This window comes from Schistocerca cancellata, chromosome 1 (genome assembly GCF_023864275.1).
Source record: "Schistocerca cancellata isolate TAMUIC-IGC-003103 chromosome 1, iqSchCanc2.1, whole genome shotgun sequence".
Taxonomy (NCBI): Eukaryota; Metazoa; Arthropoda; class Insecta; order Orthoptera; family Acrididae; genus Schistocerca; species Schistocerca cancellata.
This window is the reverse complement of record NC_064626.1, coordinates 658,724,509-658,747,117: the sequence shown is the minus strand read 5'-3', so window position 1 is coordinate 658,747,117 and position 22,609 is coordinate 658,724,509.

Here is a 22,609-nt window from a genome sequence, read left to right as displayed (position 1 = left end):
CTGTTAATATTTTGAAAGTTCAACTGATTGTCAGTTATTAAGACCGCTCTGACGAAACGTCTTGAAACGTCACTAGTGAACACTTATTACAAGAGAACTCACTCGACGGAACCACAAGATCCAGATAAAATACACCAATAATAACCCGGTCTTTCAAACACAGAAACGAACAGCTTAGTACAACAGGTTGTTCAGATTATAACTAACAAGTGAGAAATGCAATTTCAATCAAAGAATTGAACCGGTTAACAGCTAAATCTAACCAAAAGGTCCATCTTTCGTTTAACGCCAACCTGTGCCTTAGTACAATTGTTCCGGCTGTATTTACGACCAAGAGCTGAGTAATAGAACATTAATCATAGGGTACAAACCAGAAAGGAAAGGCAAATAATAGCGGGACAAATTTCCGAACGACAACTAGTGTCTTAGTACAATATTACTGCCTATATTTACAACCAAAGAGCCGACCGAGTAAAACTCTGAGTTTCGGGTACAAACCGGAAAATAATGAGGAGGGCAGGTAGACAATGAAACAAATCACCACGAGAATTACAGAATGTTACTCCCCTTTATCAGCAAGCAGTTCCATAGATCGACGGTGCGTCTCAGCGGTTACTGAGTAGTGCCAATGAAAGCCAGGTAGAAGAGGGCAGCCAGGCCACGTGCGGTCATCCGACACGAATGTTGCCAACCAACCGACGGGATGTCGGCCTGCTGCTTGTAGTCGACCTGACCCCGGTGAAGTACTCCGGTTTCTTCGCTCTGCGTACGCCCTCCTTGCGCAGCTCGTGGTTGGAGGTACTTTTAATTAATGTTGAGATTCAGCCACAAATTGGACCAGTGGCTCAGTGAAATCGATTATTCTAAATTAAATCAACTGATCAGTGGATTATTATGTAAACAAGTATCATATATCAACGACTGTCTTTTGATGGTGACCCTGAATCATATTTTACACAAGCAATAAATTTTTATTGAATTTATCTCTTTGCATACTGGGTGAACATTAATGAAACCGACAAACTTGACGGACGGATTCCTGTCTGAAAATGGAGAAAGAAAGGTCCTACGAACCTGTGTCGTGAAATGCACCATTGCCACTGTAGATGGTGCTGACGAATGACAGTTCCTTTGATCAGATGCCGAGTGTTCCTTGCGTATTACAGGCTGTGCGACTGACGCAGTGTACTGTACGCAGCAGAGTGCCGGGGACAAACCGAAATGGTGTTAGTGTACAGCCAAGTAGGTGGAAACGGTCGAGAGGCAGCACGACTTTACCAAAACAGTACCCCCACAGACACCAACCACATCACACAACATTTGAAGCCCTCTTTGGGCGTTTGTGCCATTACAGGTCCTTTCATACAGACGAACGTGCAGGGAGGCGGCGGTCTGTGCGGACACCAGATATGCAGGGCCGTGTTCTTCACTATACTGACACTAATCCCAGTACGAGTTCCAGGCAAGTGACCCGCAAACATGGTGTAAGCAAAAGTACGATTACGTGTATCTTGAATGACGACCGCTGCTATCTCTATCACTTGCAGTCCCATGGAGGCCACTTTGAACATGATGCAGCTCGGTACTTTGGTCCAGGACGATTTGTGTCGTTGCACGCACACCGCCCATTTCCGGACACATGTTCATAGGATTTTTTCCCCCCCATTTTGTGTCAGGAATCCGTCCCTGCAGTTTACCGATTTTATTAATGTTCACCCTGTATACATAACGTGCATAATAATCAGTCATATCATACATCAACGTTCATAACTACCTTTTAAAATTTTAGTTTCTGAACTCCTCCTTGTCTTGTCACCACTGTTCTGTGTATTGTGTCACATTTCATTTCGAACTTATCAAATGTGTTAAAGACGCTCTTTTCATATCCGTAGCTATTATCGTAGCCTAATAGCTGAAAATGTGGTACCTGTTCTGTTGATTATTCATCTAAGACCGTGCTATTTTGGAGTGTACTGCAAATTGTACTTTGAAGGTCATTATTTTTGAAGGATAATTCTTACGTATTTCATTTAGGCGATGAATTGCAGGCTGATGGTCATTTCCTATCTTCTGAAAAATTATTTTATCATTAGAAAAGAGCGAATTATTTATTTGTGTGTTCCTCGCCTTAATTTGATTGTTATTTTTTTATACTTTCCGTTTCCACTGTCTAATAATGACGTTTAAATATATACTTAACATAGGACATTTTTTTATACTTTCCGTTTCCACTGTCTAATAATGACGTTTAAATATATACTTAACATAGGACGTGAAAGGCTACACCATTCAATCTATTCTTGGCAGAGAATGGAAGTTACACAATTTGTCAGATTAATACCAGGATAAACAGACTTCAAACGAAAAACCCCTAAGGAAGAAAATTTCAAATTCGTGCCTGAGTAAGGTGAAGCTTAAAAGGGCTAATATCTGTCTGTCTCTGGTACAAAGGCGCAGTGTAAGCAACGGGTCGTCGATCGTGGCAGGACACTGGAAAAAGCGACAGATGGGCAAAGTGCTGCCGCCTATTTTCGGGGACTCGCCATGTGCATCGCCAGGATAGAGTATCTGTATAAAGAGTCCAGTATTGCGTCCCTTGACTAACTGATTTTCCTGGTGGCATTATTAGTGCAGGTGAGATTACCGTTTGCTCCTTCCATTCGAATATCGTGAAACAACATTATTAACGACAATGACGTGCTGGAGATGACTCTACCCGTTAGTGCCACTGATTCCTGTTTCTTTTAATGTCTGACGTTTCTCTGTTTCCATATATACGCACCTGACGTATGGGGAAATATTTTATCTGAGGCAACCATGTTTTGGCTAGTTATTGCCAGAAAAGGCGAGATGACACATCTGAAATATTACTCGTACTCCTGCTCCACTAGGCATCCGTTCTTAATCGGAAGCCAACCATTCAGAATTTCTGGCCTCGATTTGCTGAACAAGCAATTCGAGCAGAATTCCTATTTGTTTTTGTAAAATGCTGGAACGTTTAGGACTGTATATCAACAGCACAAAAACCCTAGAATCAAGGAAATCGGGTGCTGTTGCGCATAACCGGCCGGCTAAAAGTTTGGTAGCCCCGGGATGGGAGGGATTACGTGGCGCTCTGCGTGCTGTTAATAATGCATAGCTAATTCAATGGCCGGAACTGAATAAACGCAATAATCTGACAAAAGCGATAATTTGTCAGCAAAGAATTTATCTGCCCGGATCTGAAAACTACGCTCATGCACTCATCTGCCTCCCCCCCACCCCCCTTACACACACACAAAACGTAACCCTACTATTATAAAAACTTTATTGTGCTAATGGAATATTAACAAAAGAATTTTTTAGTATGTGTGAAGTTCTGTTGGCGTCTGGCATCAGAGAATATGCACGAGAGAGGAAGTTCTGTTGGCGTCTGGCATCAGAGAAAATGCAGGAGAGACAAAGAAAAGTGTAAAAAAGCTTGTAGCTGAAGTTAAAACTGTAGTAACGTTCAAAGTATCGACGCTGATAAGTTACTTAATGTTTAGCATCCGCCTCATGCGATTAAGAAAAGGACAGAAAACCTAAACATGGACGGCACATAGGGATGTGGAAGCCTCTACTACAATCCTTATTCAGTCACTGCAAATAATCACCAGCTAACTTGCAGACACGTTGTGATATGTTGTATGTGAGATGGTTCGATAGCTCTTTGCGTAGCTGATCCCATTTGTAAGAAACACATGTGCCGAGGTTCGGAGGAGATCTCGCTGGCAACTTCCAGACTGTAGGTGACCTTCCTTCATTATCTCACCGGATGTGATTCATAGGTTTTGCCTGGTCTCTCTCTCTCTCTCTCTCTCTCTCTCTCTATCTCTAGTTCTAAGTGACCAATATTGCTTCATGGCAACTACAGGTTGTGGAAAGTTATAATATGAAGAAGAAGAGGAACAGCTACATGATTTTTAAAGCCTGTTCGTATAAGTGGTAATCAACTGATAACAAGACAAATGGAAAAGTAAGTAAACTGTTTATTACAAATGGAAAAGTAAGTAAACTGTTTATTATTTCAACAGTAATCGCCATGACTGTTAACACATTTATCCTATTGTGAGGTCGGCCGCGATGGCCGAGCGGTTCTGGGCGCTTCAGTCCGGAACCGCGCCACTGTACGGTTGCAGGTTCGAATTTTGCCTCGGGCATGGTTGTGTGTGATGTCCTTAGGTTAGTTAAGTTTAAGTAGTTCTAAGCTCTACGGGACTGATGACCTCAGATGTTAAGTCCCATAGAGGTCAGAGCCATTTGAACCTACTGTGAGACAAGACGGCCAGTGCCTTGACGCCAAAATGTTCGCAGTTGCTCGCGGAAATATAAATTGTACACAGGGGTCCTCATCTTCGTCTCCTTCGTCCGACGCAAATCAACGGCCACAACTGCCTTTCTTTAGGGCTCGCAAAATATGGAAGTCACATGGGCGGGGAGGATCTGAGCTGTGTGAAAGATGTGTAAGGGACTCCCAGCGAAACTTCTGCAGCTTGGTGGAAACAACAGGCACGCCAGCTCCGGGAAAGTCATGATGATCGTTTACTTGGACTGCAACGCTCATTGAGTTCCTGGAACACGGCGCCACAATTAACGCACAGCGGTACGTAGACACTTTGGAAAAATTGAAGCGTGTTATCGAGTCCGAACGCCTAGGACTGTTGACTGATGGCATCATTCTGTTGCAGGATAATGCCCGTCTACATGCTGCCAAAGTTGTTTCGACTACGCTGCAGTTGTTGCGCTGTGAAACACTTGCACTTCATCCTCACGGTCCCAATCTCTCCCCGTGCGATATCCATATTTTTGGAGTCCTGAAGAGACATTCGGAGCCATCGGAGGGAGAGGTGCACCTCTGGGTACAACCGTGGTTCCATAAGCAAACGAAATGTTTTTTCATGGACACATTGCCGGTCTCGTCCTACCTTAGCCGTTCACATACAAAAATTGGACGTATGTTCTTCACTTGCACCCAACATCATCTGCTTTGTGTAGGTGACTGTGATTCATGCGTATTTGATGTAGTGTCGGGTTTGCGTTGCTGAAAATAATGCACAATATCTTTCCACAACGAGGAAAGACAGAAATAAGGAGACGCACTCAGACTAGATTTGTTAATGGGTTGAAAGGTCGTGGCATATTCATATACACAATGTCAGAATTCGACGGACTGGTGAGCATCAACAATATCATATGCCTTCGCGCCACAGGACACTATGGTCAAGACATTTGCTGTTCCTCCGGTGGTTTGAAGTATGCGCTATAGTAGGGAGCAGCGGGATTGGCTATTGGGAGCGAATGTCAGTTCTCGCAGTCCTATTCTTCTCTTCGTCTGTAACTGACAAGGAGAACTCTGGGCCCTGTCCAGCATTGTTCGACACTCTACGAGCACACTGTTGCCACAATGTCATTCCTGTCATATCTGACGTCCATGTAAAATCACACTACCAGGCAATTACATTCCACTTACAGGGTTTGTGTGACAACACAGAGCTTCATTCATGCTGCTATTGGCTTACTTTTCCAACTTCGTTGCTACCGACACTCTACGAGCACACTGTTGCCACAATGTCATTCCTGTCATATCTGACGCCCATGTAAAATCACACTACCAGGTAATTACATTCTACTTACAGGTTTGTGTGACAACACAGAGCTTCATACATGCTGCTATTGGCTTAGTTTTCCGACTTTATTGCTACTGATCCTTCACTTTGCTTTCGGTGTGTAAAAGTGTTGTATATTTGTGAAAAGAGCCGTGATTTTCATTGCGTACTATTGCTGTTCTTGTTTAAGAGTTAAGACAACTGCGTTTCAGGACACATGGAGCCAGGCAAAGGGAGTCATATACGAGGTGTACGATTGCACATCAAGAATTAAAAATGCGAAAATTTACTGGAGGAAGCGTAGATGACATTGTGGAATACGAAGTCAAGCCCGTACACCATCCGGAAAATTGACAAGAAAATAACGTTCTGAAGAAAGCGTTCGAGAAAGTTACATTGAGAGCATTGTTATTGATTCAAATGGCTCTAATGACTCCTCGGACACCCTAAGATACAGTTAATTCGTCATAGGAGGACAATTAGACAACAATAAATGACATTAACTCTATGTTTCTTGTATTTTCTCTTTTCCAAAGATGTAAACACTGTTCCCTGCGTCCGCTTCTTTCCCTGCCATCTCCCCTTCCCAAAAACCTGTCAGTACCATGCAGAACAGCTTCCATAGTAAAGTAACTGTGCTCGCGTGTTCGTCAACGTTAGTTGCCTTGTAGATATTTTGGACAGTTTACATTGAGACACCAGCAAACTGGGTAACTTCAACAATGGTGCGATCAAGGGTGAGTGGAAACACGACAGTTCTTTTACGCAGTTCTGTAACGTCTCGGTGTCCACCTGTGTTAACTAGACTGACTCTGTACAACTGACTGGCACACGCTACTTCACTGCCATAAAATCCGGTGCGGTGGAAGATCATATGATCGCCTGGTACCAGTTCTATTCCATCTATAGCGCTGTAATTGGACGTGTGTGTCTCTTATGAGGGCGACTGCTGTTTTGTCCGGTGAGTTTATGTTTTGGTACCTGCACTACAGTGGTGTGCACGTTAGAAGGCTGCCGCGTGATGCATTCTGTACAGAGAGTGATGAAGAATTCTGTGCAGCTTTGCCAGTGTGCTGTCTGCGTCCCACTCCTCAGGCTCCAGCCGATGGCTACCCTGGTAAGTGGCAACGCTGCGGTGAGCCCCACACGGAGAGAGTGTTTCTGCTATCGGCTCTCCCTAGGAGATTTTAGATTCTCATAAAATTATTTGTGTCGCTTCTTAATCCTTTCGCTGCTGTGGATGTGTGTAAACGTCCAGATGCGCCGTTCCACAGGTGCTGTGGACATGTATACCTGCGCCACTTGTGTTTCCCTACAGTGCTACTGACGTCTGTATGCGTCCTGAGGTGCTGACGTCTCACTGCTGCGGACGAAATACATCCACAACTCAGCGAATAAAAAAATTTCGAGTAATTATCACTCAACATATCTACATCTACATCTACATACATACTCCGCAATCCACCATACGGTGTGTGGCGGAGGGTACGTCGTACCACAACTAGCATTTTCTCTCCCTGTTCTACGCCCAAACAGAACGAGGGAAAAATAACTGCCTATATGCCTCTGTATGAGCCCTAATCTCTCTTATCTTATCTTTGTGGTCTTTGCGCGAAATGTAAGTTGGCGGCAGTAAAATTGTACTGCAGTCAGCCTCAAATGCTCGTTCTCTAAATTTCCTCACTAACGATTCACGAAAAGAACGCCTCCTTTCTTCTAGAGACTCCCACCCGAGTTCCTGAACAATTTCCGCAACACTCACGTCATGATCAAACCTACCAGTAACAAATCTAGCAGCCCGCCTCTGAATTGCCTCTTTGTCCTCCCTCAATCCGAACTGATAGGGATCCCAAACGCTCGAGCAGTACTCAAGAATAGGTCGTATTAGTGTTTTATAAGCGGTCTCCTCTACAGATGAACCACATATTCCCAAAATTCTACCAATGAACCGAAGACGACTATCCGCCTTCCCCACAACTGCCATTACATGCTTGTCCCACTTCATGTCGCTCTGCAATGTTACGCCCAAATATTTAATCGACGTGACTGTGTCAAGCGCTACACTACTAATAGAGTATTCAAACATTACAGGATTCTTTTTCCTATTCATCTGCATTAATTTACATTTATCTATATTTAGAGTTAGCTGCCATTATTTACACCAATCACAAATCCTGTCCAAGTCATCTTGTATCCTCCTACAGTCACTCAACGACGACACCTTCCCGTGCACCACAGCATCATCAGCAAACAGCCGCGCATTGCTATCAATCCTATCCAAAAGATCATTTATGTAGATAGAAAACAACAGCGGACCTACCACACTTCCCTGGGGCACTCCAGATGATACCCTCACATCCGATGAACACTCACCACCGAGGACAACGTACTGGGTTCTTACTTAAGAAGTCGTCGAGCCACTCACATACTTGGCAACCAATCCCATATGCTCGTACCTTAGTCAGGAGTCTGCAGTGGGGCACCGAGTCAACCGCTTTCCGGAAGTCAAGGAATCCAGGGTTCGCAAGATATCATGTGAAAAAAGGGCGAGATGCGTTTCGCAGGAGCGATGCTTTCTATAGCCGTGCTGTTGCATGGACAGCAAATTCTCGGTCTCAAGGAAATTCATTATACTGGAACTGAGAATATGTTCGAGAATCCTGCAACAAACCGATGTTAAGGATATTGGTCTGTAATTTTGAGGATCCGTCCTTCTACCCTTCTTATATACAGGCGTCACCTGCGCTTTTATCCAGTCGCTCGGGTCTTTACGTTGGGCAAGAGATCGCGATAAATGCAAGCTAAGTAAGGAGCCAATGCAGTAGAGTACTCTCTGTAAAACCGAACTGGAATCCCATCAGGACATGGCGATTTATTTATTTTCAACCCATTCAGCTGCTTCACAACCCCAGGGGTGTCTATCAGTATGTCCTCCATACGGCAATCTGTGCGAGACTCAAACGGCGGTATGTTTGTACGATCCTCCTGCGTGAAAGATTTCTCAAATGCTAAATTTAAAATTTCAGCTTTCGTTTTGTTGTGTTCCGTTGCAACGCCAGTCTGATAAGTGAGTGACTGGATGGAAGCCTTCGACCCGCTTACCGATTTTACGTAAGACCAGAATTTCCTTGGGTTGTCAGCAAGATATTTTGCTAAGGTATGACCGTTCTGCCTGTTCTGATTCTCCCGATCTTTCTTGTACCGCGAGCGCAACTGCCTTTCCTTCCTGAGCATTCTCCGAATTGCGCTGTTAAACGCACCAGCTTTCTAGTGTTGTTTGAAAATGGTGCCCCTTGACCGCCGTTTTGACTCTTGGAAATAGAAAAAAGTCGCACGGAGCGATATCTGGTGAATAAGGTGGCTGTGGTAGTAGCGAAATTTGCTTTGAGGTTAAAAATTCTGTATTGACAGAGCAGTATGGGATGGCGCATTATCGTGATACAAAATTTTCATTTATTATTAGACGAACCGTTTCTCGATTGATGATCAGTTCTTCTGCAATCATTTTCACATACGAGTTCATGTACCCTGGCGAAGCTGACATCCGTCCTTGAGGTTGTTGGTCATCCACTGCGGTCTTCATCTTCAACATTCGTTCTCCCTTCATTAAACATTTCATGCCAACGGAAAACTTGAGCTCTTGACGTAACCTCCTCTCCAAAAGGCTTCTGAAGCTTACTGTAAGTTGTCGTCGCCTTTTCACCCAAGAAATGGCATACCGTTGCACAATACTATGCGGTTCCATTTCCGTGATGAGAGACACAAACATGTGTTAACTTATTACACCACAACTCACGACTGAGCAGTTGCATCGATGTGCCGCTTGGACTAGAAGCAGCTTGTAGGTCAAAGATATTGTGCCTACGCAAGCCTGCAGGGCTGCCACATCTTGCAAAGAAAATCAGTCTCATTAATTTATTGCCGCACCTCGTACAAAGCCAGAATCATGATTGTGTAAAATAAAGGAAGAATGAACAATCAAATGGCGGGAATGTCTTTCAAAAAATAATATTTGCCATGTTCGCTTTATGCAATCCAGTTAAACACTACAGTGCATAAGTAACCTCACCATACGTAAAATGACATGAAAATCAGTGTTAAATTGTTGTGTACATAGTTCCGCATAGTCAGCGCGTACACAACTTTCTCACTAGAGCGCGCCCCGCTAAGCACAACAGCGCAGGTGCAGCGCTCGTCCGGCTCCGCACTATGAGATGGCGCTACCATAGAGACGGACCGAACTCTGCTTCCGCTGATCCGGGTATTAATATGTAACGCAGCCAATGAGATTGCTGCTAACGTAGAACGTTTTCTCCTCGTGTATCACACTTGCGCAGTGATACATGAATGCGCGAGGTATTGTAACGAGTGTACAGACCTCTGATTAGTCAGTCTGCACCAGTCTGTACCAGTCTGCATTAGTCTGTGCCAGTCTGTACGAGTTCTACATTTGTCTGTACCAGTCTATAGTCAAGTTTCAGTCTGCGCCTGATAAGATTACCATATTCCTGTACAAAGCCATGAAGATAAATGTATAGACACTTTTGTCAAGTATCAGAGATATATGTGAGAATAAGATTAACGTACCATTACCAAAGGAACTTCAGATTGTCAATTGTAAATAGCATAAAGAACCAAGTAAAGTAATTTTTACGCTTGTTATTATTTCAATAAATGTGTGTGAAAAATTAATCAAGTTCTGCTTAAAGTTGGTCACCATCAATCTGCTACTCTAAGCGTGCAAGTGGCATTTCTATTGTCTGACCTAATGGCAGAAGATAAACACGGCACGATAAGACCACGAGACATATTGCTGACACTCGCCTCCTTCGTTAGAGCGACAAGTCAAATAACCTGATGGTGTGTGTACTGAAGGTCTTACAGTACGCACACCACATAAATATTGTACGCAGATCCTGAAGCACATTCTATAGGGAGACATGGGAGAGTGATGCTATTCGCTGGTGTATCAAGTGGTACACTGCTCCATATCACTGCATATTACCCCACCATCCGCCTTCTTGTGTACACAACACTGTAGTTGTGCTAATGAACTCGGGTAGGAAAGACGGATCTTCCCTTGGTGATGATGAACAGAGGAAAATTGCCTTTATAATTGGGTCACAAGCACATTCCATAAGAAAAACGGTTCATCTGAATGTAATGTAAAGCCTGGAGGGTGGAAGTCCTCTAGCGCCAGTGCGTAAGCAGTTTATTAGAGGCATGTGGTTACGACTTTGGAAACTGTCACAGATCTGCCTTCCTGGAGAGAGCCGGCCCGGCCGCCTCTCCCGTGGAAGTGTGCAAACGCCTGCCCCTTTCGCAGTCGATTTGCCGCAAATTCCGCGCCATAAGCTTTGACGGCCCTAATGACCGAGATATCACCGCGTCGTAAAACTGCACGGCGGAGATGGGCCGCGAATGCTCTCGACCCGAGCCCCGAGGTGTGAGGGGGGGAGGGGGGGGGGGCAGCGACCGGGCCGCAATCTCGGCGGCGTCGGCGTCGGCCGCGAAGCGTCGCGTCGCTCCGCAAGCGCGAGAGCTGTGTTATCGCGGTCGTCGCGCCGTGGGGGAGGGGGAGGAGGACGTGGGGCGGGGAATGGGTGTGAAGGGCGGGGGGCGGGGGAGGACGAGTGGGGGCGGAGAACAGGGGGTGGCGGCGGATGCTGCGGCGCCGGCGAGCGATGGAGCGGAGGCCGGAGGCGCGCGCTACATTTCCGGCGCGACTGCACTGCCGCGCCGCGCTACAACGCCCAGCGGGGGGGCTCGAGGGCCCTCAGCGCACAGTGCGGCGCGAGTTGAGGCTCTGCCGCCGGCTACACAGCAGCTCGCACAGTCGAAAAGCAGAACCGTTCTGCACAGCGTTTACGAGGACCATTCGGGAAGTCGCTCTATCACATGCAGCAACATACACGTCATACTAGAACGGGAGGATGCAAACAGAAATTGGAAACATTAAATTTCGCATTTAAAAATGTATTCACGGGTGAGGATACTGCTGACCGACGTTTGACCGGTGAAAAGACATATCAATATTAGCAGCCCCAGCATCGGAAATCAATTCAGACAGTGAACTCCACTACTGGCCATTAAAATTACTACACCAAGAAGAAACGCAGATGATAAACGGGTATTAATTGTGCAAATATATTATACTAGAACTGATATGTGATTAAATTTTCACGCAATTTGGGTGCATAGATCCTTAGAAATCAGTACCCAGAACAACCACCTCTGGGCCGTAATAACGGCCTTGATACACCTGGGTATTGAGTCAAACAGAGCGTGGATGGCGTGTACACGTACAGCTACCCATGCAGCTTCAACACGATACCACAGCTCATCAAGAGTAGTGACTGGCGTATTGTGACGAACCAGTTGCTCAGCCACCATTGACCAGACCAGAGATCTGGAGAATGAGCTGGCCAGGGCAGCAGTCGAACATTTTCTGTATCCAGAAAGGCCAGTACAGGACCTGCAACATGCGGTCGTGCATTATCCTGCTGAAATGTAGGGTTTCGCAGGGATCGAATGAAGGGTAGAGCCACGGGTCGTAACACATCTGAAATGAAACGTCCACTGTTCAAAGTGCCGTCAATGCGAACAAGAGGTGACTGACACTTGTAACCAATGGCTCCCCATACCATCACGGCGGGTGATACGCCAGTATGGCGATGACGAATACACGCTTCCAATGTGCGTTCCCCGCGATGTCGCCAAAGACGGATGCGACCATCATGATTCTGTAAACAGAACCGGGATTCATCCGAAAAAATGACGTTTTGCTATTCGTGCACCCAGGTTCGTCGTTGAGTACACCATCGCAGGCGCTCCTGTCTGTGATGCGGCGTCAAGGGTAACCACAGCCACGGTCTCCGAGCTGATAGTCCATGCTGCTGCAAACGTCGTAGAACTGTTCGTGCAGACGGTTGTTGTCTTGGAAACGTTCCCATCTGTTGACTCAGGGATCGAGACATGGTTGCACGATCCGTTACAGCCATGAGGAGAAGATGCCTGTCATCTCGAGTGCTAGTGATACGAGGCCGCTGGGATCCAGCACGGCGTTCCGTATTACCCTCCTGAACCCATCGATTCCATATTCTGCTAACAGTAATTGGATCTCGACCAATGCGAGCAGCAATGCCGCGATACGAAAAACTGCAATCGCGATAGGCTACAATCCGATCTTTATCAAAGTCGCAAACGTGATGGTACGCATTTCTCCTCCTTACACGAGGCGTCACAACAACGTTTCACCAGGCAACGCCAGTCAACTGCTGTTTGTATATGAGAAATCGGTTGGTAACTTTCCTCATGTCAGCACGTTGTAGGTGTCGCCACCGGCGCCAACCTTGTGTGAATTCTCTAAAACGCTAATCATTTGCATATCACAGCATCTTCTTCGTGTCGGTTAAATTTCGCGTCTGTAGCACGTCATCTTCGTGGTGTAGCAATTTTAATCGCCAGTAATGTAGGTATCATTTCCCGTTATATTTTTACCTTGAACACGCTACAATATTAGCTCTTTTCCTTGCTCAGACTCAATGAGAATCTCTTGCGTAGCGAATGGTTCGCCGTGACTGGAAAAGAGCGCTGGTATTTGGAAATTTGTGGTAAGGTCTTATGGGACCAAAGTGTTGAGGTCATCGGTCCCTAAGCTTACGCACTGTTTAATCGAACTTAAACTAAGGCCGGTATTACACTATCAAATTTCTTTGTCAAATATCTTTGTCAAAAATCTTTGTCAAAGATATTTGATGGTGTGATAGGGAATTTTGTAAAATGTCGTCCAGTATTTGATCAAATCTAGGGCCTCGCTGTAGATTTGATCAAAGAAGTCGCTTGCCTTCTGTTCACTGCAATGTGACATGTTACCACATGTAGCGCTAGCATCGCTGCACCGTTATGTCGTCTGTAGTGTTTTTATAAACATTGCCGATAAATACAATTGGTGTGTGCCGACAACTACAAAATTAATAGAGATGTATGAAGCTGATGAGGCGCTTTACACCGCGAGGCACCCTGAATACAAAAATAGATTAAGAAGATTGGAGACCTGACCTGACGTGACGTAGCCTAACCTAACATAACCTAACCCTCCCCTGTAGCAAGGAACCAGAGTGTTACAGTGAGCCTGTCTTTTGCAGACGTAGCAGTTCTTAAGTCAATATTGTGCTTTGTGATATGAGGATACACTTCCCTGAGCACATACAGAAATGTATGCTCATCCATTCTTAAGTAATTGATGTACGACTTGTAACAAGTTTTGTTGAATGCTTTTATCGTGTCGTCGTAAAACCCACGGCTTCACTGAGGTATGTTTCCTTTTTCTCCCTCGCTTCTCTTCCGCATGGGCACACAGTTCAATTGTGGTACATGCAACTGCTGCGGTTAATAACAAGTTGTTGTTGTCAGCCATCTTGAATTTTGACGAAAAATATGATGACAGTGTAATACCCCTTCTAGCGCTACGTGAAAGATCTTTGTCAAATATATTTGACGGAATATTTGATCACATCTTTGATCAAATCTTTGACAAAGAAATTTGATACTGTAATACCGGACTAACTTACGCTAAGGACAACAGACACACCCATGCTCGAGGGAGGACTCGAACCTCCGACGGGGGAAGCCGCGCGGACCGTGACAAGACGCCTTAGACGGAGCGGCTACCCTGCGCGGCGAAGCACCTGTCTCTCCTGCTTACAAAAATGCTAAAATCTGGACATACGCAATTGCTGTTGTTGTGGTCTTCAGTCTGAAAACTGGACTGACGTGCTATTATATCCTGTGCAGGCCTCTTCACCTCGGAATAATTACTGCAACCCACATCGTCCTGAATCTGCTTACTGTATTCATCACTTGGTCTCCCTCTACAATATTTATCCCTTATACTTCACTCCAGTACTAAATTGGTGATTCGTTGATGCCTCAGTACGTTTCATATCAACCAATCCCTTCTTTTAGTCGTGTTCTGCTAAAAATTTCTTTTCTCCCCAATTCTGTCAGTTCCACATTTTTATAGGATTTATCAACCTAGTCTTTCAAATTCCTCTGTAGTATCACATTTCGAAAGTTTCTATTCTCTTCTTGTCATAACTGTTCATCGGTCAGGTTTCACTTCTACGCCAGTCTACACTCCTGACAAATACGTTCAGGAAAGCTTCCTTAGACTTAAATCTAAATTCAGTGTTAATAAGTTTCTCTTCTTTACAAACGCTTTTGTTGCCATTGCCAGTCTACGTCTTATATCCTCTTTACTTTGGCCATCATCAGTTATTTTACTGCCCAAATAGGAAAACTCATCTACTGCTTTTACTGTTTCATTTCCTAATCCAATTCCTTCAAAATTGCCTGATTGAATTCGACTTCATTCCAATATCCTTGTTTTGATTTCGCTGGTGTACGTCTTGTGTCCTTCTTTCAAGACGCTATTCATTCCACTCAACAGCTCTTCCGAGTCCTTTGTTATTTCTGACAGCATTAGAATGTCATCGGCAAACCTCAAAGTCTTTATCTCTTCTCCCAGAACTTTAATTCCTACTTCAAATTTTTCTTTGTTTTCCTTGACCTTTTGCTTATTGTACAGACTGAGTAACGTTGGGGCTAGACTACAAGGCTTTCTCACTACCTTCTCAACCACTGCTTCTTTACATGACCATAACTGTCGTCTGGTTTCCGTACAAGCTGTAAATAGCCTTTCGCTCCCTGTCTTTCATCCTTGGTATCACGTACAGGATTTCAGATCCGTATCACTGATGAAGATCTGTTGCAGGATACTAGAGTGTATTGTAAGTTGAAAGAATGATCCGCCTGGACAGCAGCGCGCGTCAGTAAGTCGATTCGGGGAGGCGCGACGGTCCCGGATCGAATCCGCCAGGCAGATTAACTAGCACGTGGATTGTTTATAGGATATTTTTGTCGAAAAAAAAAGTTCAAATGTGTGTGAAATCTTATAGGACTTAACCGCTAAGGTCATCAGTCCCTAAGCTTACACACTACTTAACCTAAATTATCCGAAGGACAAACACACACTAACCCGTCCCCGAGGGAGGACTCGAACCTCCGCCGGGACCTGCCGCACAGTCCATAACTGCAGCGCCCTAGACCGCTCGGCTAATGTCGCGTGGCATATTTTTGTCAATACAGATATTTTGTTACAGTAATAGCACGTTAGTGCGTGAATGTATTAGAATAATTCTAGCAGAAAACTTGCTGTGCTTTTAACGTATCCAACAAAAATGCATTTTGTTCTTAGGTAACAAATCTTTTACCACTCTTTGGGATGGAAAACCCAGTTTTTTAACATAATCTTCGTTACATGCGACGGCCGTCTGCCACCTGGGAGGGCCTGTATGCCCACATGATGTCACTTATTGGTAGACATAGGAACCAACGTCTTGCTGCGTCAATAACCTCGTCATCATCCACTGCTGCCCCCGCGGAGTGCCTAATTCAAAGGGCCAGCCACATGGAAGACGGAAGGTCCGAGATCCGGACTGTAGGGTTGTAATATTTCTGGCTTAGTCAGCCATCATATTAGGCTCCAAGAAGCTGTTCCCAGAGCAGTGGAGATGCAAGGATTATATAGATGACGAAATGTGGTGTGAGGTACCCGTGACAGATGTTAGATTCGGTACCATTCCCGTGAGAAAGATCGCCTGCATAATGCTACTGCTCTGTGATTGGCTGCTGTGTTCGGAGCAAGGGCGTCAAAGCGTTAAAGTATAGTTATTATTATTAGTTAAACTACTCATTGGAATGACTTCACATTTTAATATAAATATCTCTCAACAGCTGACTATCAATCAGTCATTTTAGAAGTATTAAAAACAATTTAAATCAAAAACAAAAGACTGACGAAATCGCAGACGAAGCACTTCGGAAAAGTTCGTGTCACGCCTTTACCGGTATGGCGCGCGAAGTGTTTCGGGCTGTTCGTCACTCTGGATTAGGCAGTCGAGATGTACAGTCGTGTTGTCTGTGGCAGGAAGTGTTTGCCAGTATCCAGTATTAAAAGATTCACTCCGGTAGTCATGAGGCACAGTCACGTGCCACAAATAGAGTAAAGATACATTTTCGTAAACATTGTGTTTGATGATGTACTTTGCTGTATCAGAAAGTGTTGTATTAAGGTCATGTAGTCTTCTCGTGTGGCTATATTAAAATATGCGAGTGGCATTCCAAGGAAGTGATGCATTATTTCAGAACAGAACCTCGCTAAAAGTCAGTTTTAGCCTCAAGATACAGAACCTACGACCTGCGTGCTGTTTTCTGCGCTGGGGACATCAACTTGAAGACAGCAGGTTAGTGAACTATAACAGAACCTACGTATTCCACACAGTGGAAACAACTAGGCGCCTCACGTGTAATGCATGCACAGAACAAATGTGCTCAGTGACACGTCATCTGCAGTAATGCAGAGGAGGTAAAGGAGGATGATCGTTATTAACACCAACAATCATTTCATTCTTACTTTCTTGCCGTAGGGTGGATGAAGACGAACAGTCCAATGAAGTTTCGTGATCTCCTCTCACATGCGGAGTCTTGTGTAAGGCCTTGCGTTGCCATGGGGGAAGTTCGTCTACATTTTTATGGCTACGAACACACTGAAATCCAACATTGCAGGAGTCACAGCTGTGTGCGGCCGTCCGGCACGCAGGATACTGGAGAGGCGTGCTTGATCTTGTTCCGATGATGACAGGCGACCCGTCCAAAGACTCACCGTGCTTTTGTTCACTGCCAGGTTTCCGTAGGCGTTCTGCAAACGCCTATGAATATCTGCGATGCTCTGATTTGCCGCAAAAGAAACTGAATGACAGCCCTCTGGTTGGAACCTACCACCGTTACGGGCGCCATTTTGAAAGCTACGTATAACGCCGCCAGCTATCCGAACTTCATGGAACTATAGTGGCTGAAGTGGGAACATTCCACGATGTCGAACAACAAATTCCTTACTTTTTTCAAACAAAACTGTGGGAGAAAAAAATGTTTGCTTAACTTACTGAGCGCCTCTCGTATTTCAGAATTACCAGTTAGCCTGGTACAGGGCCATAGTCAATTTCCACTTAGTGTGCGGTAGAAATCGAGCTGCTCAGCTATATCGCTGGTGGTACAGAGAACAAAGCCGTTATTCTTCCTACTGAGGTGTACAGGTAGATTCTGTCTTCCTCGGGTTTTGGAAAGCGCTCGATGCAGTACCATATCGTCGGCGACTAACGAAGGTGCCATCATACGGAGAAGCTTCCCAGATACGTGATTGGATACATCTACATCTACATTTATACTCCGCAAGCCACCTGACGGTGTGTGGCGGAGGGTACCTTCAGTACCTCTATCGGTTCTCTCTTCTATTCCAGTCTCATATTGTTCGACTGGATGAAAATACTGGAGGGTGAATGACCTACAGAATCACCAATGAAAATACTGGAGGGTGAATGACCTACAGAACCGAAATTAACGTCGGATATACCCCAAGGAAGCGTAAGAGAAACTCTACTTTTCTCAAGATGCATAAGCTATTTGTCACATAGGATCAGCTGCACTATATGTTTGTTCATTGTTGCTTACAGGAAACTATAGTCTTTGGACGATTGTAAGCAAATGCAGAAGGTCTTGGACAAAATTTCCACTTGGTGTAATGAATGGCAGCTGTCTTCAAATGTGGACAAATGCATTGTAACGCCTATAACAAACGGCAAATACGCGGTGGTATATTGTTACAAGAGTACTGGTGAACATTTTAAACAGGTAGCAACATTTAAGTATTTAAGATTTAGTACGAAGAAGTTCATATGGTTCAAACGGCTCTGAGCACTATGGGACTTAACATCTGAGGTCATCAGTCCCCTAGAATTTATAACTACTTAAATCTAACTAGCCTAAGGACGTCACACACATCCATGCCCTAGGTAGGATTCGAACCTGCGACCGTAGCGTTCGCCCGGTTCCAGACTGAAGCGCCTACAACCGCTCGGCCACACCGTCCGGCTACTAAGAAGTGATATCGTAAAATTAGTATTGGGGAAGACAATCTGAAGACTTACATTTGTTTGGAAGGAGTCGAGGAAAGTACTGTCCATCTACCGGTGTCTCCAATTCTTGAATACTGTTCCAGTATTTAGAGTCTTCATTTAGTAGTTCTAACAATAAATATTTAACGGTGTCTGAGACGGGTTGATAAGATCGTAAATGGTAGGTATAGCCCACACAGAAGAACAACGCAAATTCGTTGAGAACTTAAATGCGTATCTTTGGAAGAAAGACGACACAGTTCTCTTGATAGCGTTTTGGGTGCATATGGGAAACCTGTGTCTGAAGAAGACTGCGACCGGTACACTGCTGCCATTATACATCCCGCGTAAGATTGATGAGAATAAGATAAGGAGGGAAGTTTGGGGCACGCACAGAGTCATATACTCTGTCATTTTTCCTGTCTCAATACGCGAATGTAATGCGAAAGATTTCCATAATATTGGTTTGATGTACTCTACACCATGCACTGTACCGTGGCATTCGAAGTATATGTATGTGGTTAGAAGTAAACATAAACGAGCATATATACTGAAACCCAACTGTCGTTTTCGAAATCTAATAACTCAACCTAAATAAGTTCTATTTACAAGTTGTTCACAGTCAGTTTTTCAGTAAGCCCTTGTAAATACAGACCAGATGTTTGCGTCGCGGCAACGGTTTAACCTCCGCAAGCGGAGCGAATACAGACTCTCGAGTGTAAGAAGTAAATAAATGATCATGATGATAATTATTTACTCCTATGAAAAAATAAATGAAGTAGGGTGAGCAGAGATTATCAACCCTTAGTGAGATAGAGATTTCCTTAAAGGATATCATCCGTCCCCTGCACAGCTTCGCGCAGTTTGTGTAATTTAGAACAACTCTTTACTTCGTATACAAACAGCAATCTCTGTAAACCAACAACAATCTCTCAATACAAAACTAATTCTTATACGAGAATTTGGTGAAAGCTGATCTGTGGTGTGTGCTGGCTGCACTGCTACATTTTGTACAAGTCTCCTGTGTAATTAGGTATCCGAAAATGCTGAAAGTCACGTAATACAGGGTGATGATGAAAGCTTTCAGCGATGATGGCGGAGGGTAAATGTATCAATTTGAGGTAAGGGATCCTGGACCGGAAAGTTATAAGCGAAAATCGTTATGACATCTCTGACAGAGGCCTTCTTCTGCTAAAAACTCTGTTTTTCATGTTTTGGGAGGAGGTAGTGTGTATCAAAACAAGAAAGAATTGTCTGATAAATACCGGCTCTATAACTGATAGCCGAGCGGTCTAAGGCGCTGAAGTCATGGACTGGGCGGCTGGTCCGGGCGAAGGTTCGAGTCCTCCCTCGGGCATGGGTGTGTGTGTTTGTCCTTGGGATAATTTAGGTTAAGTAGTGTGTAAGCTTAGGGACTGATGACCTTAGCAGTTAAGTCCCATAAGATTTTCACACACATTTGAACATTTTTTTATAACTGATAGCTTTAGAGTTATGAGCAATTATTCATCTTCGTCACTGTGAAACACATTTCTTCTGCCGAATAAGTGCTCATAGCCCTTAAGGAATGTGTTTTAGAGCCCATGTTTACTAGACTTGTCTTTCTTCGAATGATCGTTTCTGTCACATGACTGATCACTGACAATTCCTCCTGGCGTACCCTGTATAATAATAATTGTAACGTAGATGAACGTACAAAATATTTATGAGTGGCGATACAGTTAAACGGATTTGAGATCATAGTATTGCCTGTTGCAGACCGTAATCTTACACAAACGCATGGTTGAAGGGAAAACAAAGTTTTGGAAGAGCTGTTAAATGGATACCGCTTTCTCTATTAGGAAAAATAACTCTTTTTACAATGTAAGCAGGTGTACATTGAAGGTCACCGATCAGCATCGAAATCCAAACTAAAGACAACAAAATAGCTCACTTTGCGGAAAACATATATAATGGTGTAAGCTGTCTGACTGTCTTGTTGTGGAATCAGATAGGGATTTTATATCTAACATGAACGTCTATGCCGACAGAACGCATGAATATGTCCACCGACATTGGCACACGACTCAAACCCATGCACAAAGAACGAAGCTCTGTTTTCACTCAGAACTGTACGCAGGAGGAGGAGATAGTGTTTAACGACCCGTCGACATCGAGGTCATTAGAGACGGAGCATAAAATCGGATTAGGGAAAGATGGAGAAGGAAAGCGGCCGTGCCCTCTCGAAGGGACAATCCCGGCATTTGACTTAAGTGATTTAGGGAAATTAGGGAAAACCTGAATCTGGATTGCCGGACGCGAGTTTGAACCGTGTCCTCCTGAACGCGAGTCCAGTGCGCTAGCCATTGCGCTACTCCGCTCGATTACTATACGTCACCGTGACATTGGGAAAGTACGTTCGTTCTAAATGACTGTAGGCGTCTGAATTTGCAAAACGTAGTTTAAGCCAACAGCATGTAGCGGTCCCACCAACAGATTCACAACGTGAAACGAACACAGTTCAGCGACCGGCAATCGATGATCGCGAGGACGACGGTAACTAAGACAGAAACAGTATACGAATCACAATCGGCGAAGTTCAATTGCAGTAAAGGTTGTTATGTCTATACTACCTGTATATACATCTACTGTCAGTGCCGCATCGGGACTGTTTGATTACATCATCCGCCATATCCCAGCTGGGATAGAAAGTTCCGCTTGCTATTAACGAACGCTACGTTCGTAAGTGTAAGTGCAACTATACAAGTCGGTGGAGCAACTAAAGTTATTTAACTTTCCCCATGTAGTAAGCCAGTGTCAAGAAATGACAAGAACCTCGTAAATATCTCGAATGTTGCCTTCCATGTTACAATGTTTGTTCTGTTTCAAATTGGTTTCCTCTGCAAAAAGGCGACTTGTTAAAGCAATGGTCACTGCTTCTAAATGCAAAGGCCTTACGCCAACAAGGGGCTGTTTTTATATGTGGACATCACTTCTTGGCAAAAGATTATTTGGTAAGTCCTGGTACTTAAAGAATGTGTCTCAAACCAGAAGCAATACCATCCATCACAGTTTGCGTTTCCGACGCATTTCATGTCTAAGGAAAAGCTACGAAGGCGACAGCTGCAGAAGAACATGTTAGTAACTTGAATTTTTCGGCACATAAATATTTTATGTGTTTTCAGACAACTGCATTTTTTTCATCAGTACTTTCGATGCTTAGTTTCACGTCTGTAGTACTAAGATTCTGTTCTTATTTCAGTTCATTCAGAGTAGCAAGACAGCTGAAAGAGTCTGAAACGCAGACAGAAACATACGTGGTTGGTAAGACCACTAAAACGTTCAATTTTTTACCAGATGTTGTGCAGTTATTGAAAAGAGAAGTCAAGAGTCTGCAGGGAAAAAATTAAGAGGAGAGAGAAGAAAATCTTTGCTATGAAAGACATTATAAGTGCTCTGAAAGAAAAGCGTCATAGAGAAGCTGCATGAATTTCTGAATCAACAATAGGCTTTCAGATGGAAACTGTGTCTAATTTGTTAAATAATCGTGCACCATTCAAAGGAAGTAGAAAGAGAACAGACATTAAAATATTTTCCATGACCGTGTATTTTATACCCACAAGGGATGCGAATATTTACAAATACTAATGTCTCTGCCTCATAAATCACTGATTTCTCGTTGGGCAACGACTGTGAACTGTGGACCTGTTTTTTAGATGATGGGTTCCATTGTATGTGGTGAAGACGCTATGGTAATGCAAACAAGGTCACATCTGGTCTTTGCAAAGTACTTTTCTGTTATCCGGCTTCAGTATACTTTTTCAAGCTTAATGTTGACAATATTCATAATTTTATGAATGAGAAAAAAATGGTTCAAATGGATCTGAGCACTATGGGACTTAACATCAGTGGTCATCAGTCCCATAGAACGTAGAACTACTTAAACCTAACTAACCTAAGGACATCACACACATCCATGCCCGAGGCAGG